We start from the raw sequence: 4545 nt of genomic DNA, 5'->3' as shown, positions 1-4545 counted from the left end.
CATATTCCGTAAATTCCTCCGTAATCTACGAAACCTTTTGCTCTATATAATTAGATTACCACCCGATAGCCGGAAAATCATTTCATATCAAAAAATTCTTTATTCAATTGTACGAAATGGAATTCGTCATTAGTTCAAGTCCCTCGGATTCCGAAATTGAATCCCACTCAAGTTCCGAAAGCAGTGTGACCGGAATGGATCAACCAATTAGTCATCATCTATTCTGGATGAATTGGGGATGGGTTCGTAGCCTCCTTAATCATTGGAGACAAGAAGAAGGTGATCCCTTCCATCCACCACATTGCCCTCTTGGCGAAGAACCTGAAGCACTTACCGGCGAACCTATCCGAAACACCATTTTCTCTCTTATTTCTAGAGTATCTCGTCACGATTACATACTACACCAAATTCTAGATTTTATTTATCCGCTCGTCCAAACCGACAATCACCCCGGTGTAATAGAAGAAGTCAACGAGCTTCGCGCTCGGGTAGTGGCTTTGGAGAATATGGTGCAAAGGTTACAAACACCAGCAGCAGCACCAGCAGCATAAACAGTACCACCATCAGCAACACCAACAGTACCATCACCACCACCAACAACAACATCCACATCCCACACCGCAACATCACAATCTGTATCTCAAACATCAACGTCATACGCCCTGTAAATATCCAGGAATATCAACAACAACAAACGATGAAGTATTAATTCATAAACTTCATTGAAGAGATATCTCTGCGGCAGTTATGTAATCTCCAAAATCTTAGAGATTATTTAATTCTGACCGTAAATCGGATGAGTGAACGGAGATGGTAGAGTAGAAACTTTGATCGAAAATGGTGTACGATTTACAAGCTAGAATTGTTTTACCAACAACATCAACAGGACCGTAGCATCATCAACACAGTCAGTGCCGTCAGTATCGTCAGAATCAACAGCACCTGTAACATTTCAAACTCTGTCAGTTCAAGATTTATTGTGGACATCATTACGAATCAACAACAAATATATTTTATCAACGAGTTATGAAGTATTAATTCATTTCCAATCGAAAGATTTATATGTATATTTTATATGTATAAATTTTTAAACCATAATAAATCTTCCCGTACTAAGCTATTATGTGTGAATCTTAACTACTCAGTTAATTCATATTACAAATATGCAATGATGTACGTCCTTCGTCCGCAACTTAACCATCATTAATTACAATCTCTGTATCAATTCAATAAAAATCCAATTCATAATAAATCAAGTGTATTATTCGAATATATGTTTGATTTTACACTTTCATCATCGATGTACTCGAAACTTTTCAAATAACATCATTCGTACCTTGCGAAGTTCACAAGAATTTCACGAAAACCAACAAATAACAAAGTAATGATTCATAATTTCAATATTATTGAAGAAATACTTATGCAATTTATAAAGTTTTAGGGATTACTCAATTCTAGTTCCAACCATAAAACAAATGAGTTTAATTTAATATTAACTCATTAAATCTATATTACATCTAAAGAAAATATACACATATATTTTCATAAAGACTGTAATAAACTTCTTTTATACAAAATATTAATTGTGAAAAAATTTTAACTGGTAGGTAATATCCGAGAGATATATAAATTCACAATTAATATATTACATTTTTCGAAACTGATTCAGCAATCATCAACTATACTCCCTACTTTCACAACAATATCCATTCTTTCATATAAATCAAAACAATCATACTCATTCAAATTCAATTACATATTCTGATTTTGAAATCGCATAATTCAATTCGAAATATAACCAGTATCATCACTCTTAGATTCCTATATCTTTCAAAGCTATACTTTGACTTCAAAACTGTGTTAGAACATCATATGTATTAACGATTACAATATGTGCTCAAACCCTACGAAATTCCTGAAGACACTTCAACTAAGGAACAATCGAGATGATGATCCAACCACACGTTACCCACAGTTATACACCTGAAAAACTCTCAAAACTCAAGTCATAGTTCGACACGTATCCGTGTTAGACCCTTTGGCATTTACTAGCTAAAATAACTTTTCAATTCCGTTTCAAAATAGACAGTTTTGTCACAGCTCCAGCAAGTCAACTTCGACTTCTCAATCAAAACAGTCTTATTATAACCTCGATAGATACGTTGCCCTTTCGCCAACGTTACCGGGGGAATCATTTATATTCACCACATTAGCAATAAACTTACCAACAACTTCACTGATATTTGACTTTCCAAAAAAAAAAAATCATTATAATTATCGAAACCCTATCATATACTCATTCGTACCTTATAACAAGAATTGCCATACCAATTATTGAGAATCAGCAATCAGTATTTTGAAACCTCGCAGCATGTCTACATCAACAATTACATATACACACAATGTCTACCTCTAAGACTTACATTCTTTGAATGAGAAATTTCTGAAAAACACCCTAAACTGCGAACTAGTTCTCGAAATTTTGAAAAATGCTGATGAAGCAGCAAAAACTGCAAACGACCTTAACAGTAAAAAGTTAGATGATAAAGGATAGTATATTGGCAAAGCTCAGAAAAAGAGAAGCTTTGGAACTGGAAAACGGATTGAGCAAAGTATGAAGGAGGCTGTGGACAAATCACAAAGGCTGAACCTGCCTTCAAAGAATCCAAATGATTCAGTACTTGCTGAAGTCATTAACGAATACCTTGCTCCTGACTCTAAACCCTTACGGACAATATTCTTCATTATCCTCTGATATTAGAAATTTTAAGATATCATCGTATCTTTCATTATAAATATCCTTCATATTTCTGAAGATATTTCCATAATTATTCTTATCTGAAATCATTTACCTCTTCGTGTTGTCTGTATTACATCATAAAAGAAAATATTTTAGTTTCTAAATTCTGAAACTTTCGAATTTAAAATAGGAATATTTTTGAAGTAGTGTTTGGAACTGAAGCATGAACTAGTATAATATAATGACACTTGATCAACGTGATTATATTACAGTAAGTCATGCTAAGTTTCTAAATGGAACGTGATGATTCACAGATCATAATGTCATCATGTGCTATGTTACACGACTCTTGTATTCTCTTTAACCTCTAAAATATCAAGAAAATATTTCTTGACGATTCGGCCTTTTTCGAGGTATTCTGGTAATCTGACAAGTCAAGATCGTGCCATTACAATTTCCTTCCTAGAACATTAACAATGTTCATTCTGAAATTTATATCTGCGAATTCTGGACCATTACAAGCGGTGCTTAATCGCAAGAAGAAGAAACGAAAGGACAAAGCTCCGAACTAGAAATAGGAGTATAAATCATAGCAAATAGAAGAGAGCATTAACTGTGGATGACAATGATTATAGAAGAAGCAAGGACTTTGAAATATAAGGGAAGATATAAAACCCAACAACAACCCAGAAATCACAAACCGTATATATCAATGCATATAGCAATATAAAGACACGGGAGAACTAAAAACACTATAAAACCAAGAGTATAGTAGAAGTAAATATATTCTTCCGGAGGCAGATGAAAAAGAAGAGAGACTGATATGAAAGTGAGGAGTATATCAAGAATCAGCACTGGATGAAGCATATTGACAAATACTTTAAAATATGAGTTGAGAAGGTGTGAGTTGTAAGAAAACAAATGAGGTGGATTTATAGTGAAATATCCGACAGAGAAATCAAAATGGATTATCGCATTAATTCGAAGAGGATCATAATTTCCTTAATCGCCGAATAATCAAATCCAATATAGATTACAAATATTTTCTTTTCGGAGATCAATCGTGATGACGTCAAAAGATACGACGAATCACTATTATCTTATTTCATTCATTTACGATAACTTCACTAACACGCTTCGAGTAATCTAATTATTTTATCCATTCTTCTTGAACATGATAAAACTCTATAATCGTTATAATAACATTCTCATTGTTAGTCATGACGACCTTTATCAAATTTCGGGGACGAAATTTCTTTAACAGGTAGGTACTGTGACGACCCGAAAATTTTCGACCAAATTTAAACTTTAATCTTTATATTATTCCAACACGATAAGCAAAGTTTGTTAAGTTAAATCTCAAGAATTTTAAACTGTGTTCATACATTCATTATAACCTCGACCAAATTCCGACGATTCACGAACCGTTATATATAAATAGATATGTATATGTATATATATATATATATATTATAACTTGAGAATATTAATAAAGTATTAAACGTATAATACTTTACACGAACGTATTTGTTTCAATATGATTTTTGACGAAAAAAATATATTAAATGATTGAATTATCAGAAACATTGAATTATGATTACAAGTCTCTGTTGAGAGGTCCACTATGATTTGAGAAAATCTATTCCTCTTAACGATATTCAAAATAATTTGTAAAGCTATTTATAAATAAAAACAAAAAGTGTCATTTACGAAAGTTAGACAAAAGTTAGTGGAGAATTGGTTTCCATAATATTCTATTAATCTATTTTCAAACGTACAAAGACGTTTTCAGTTTAAAATGAACT

This window comes from Rutidosis leptorrhynchoides, chromosome 5 (assembly GCF_046630445.1).
Source record: "Rutidosis leptorrhynchoides isolate AG116_Rl617_1_P2 chromosome 5, CSIRO_AGI_Rlap_v1, whole genome shotgun sequence".
Classification (NCBI taxonomy): Eukaryota; Viridiplantae; Streptophyta; class Magnoliopsida; order Asterales; family Asteraceae; genus Rutidosis; species Rutidosis leptorrhynchoides.
This window is presented reverse-complemented; position numbering follows the sequence as displayed.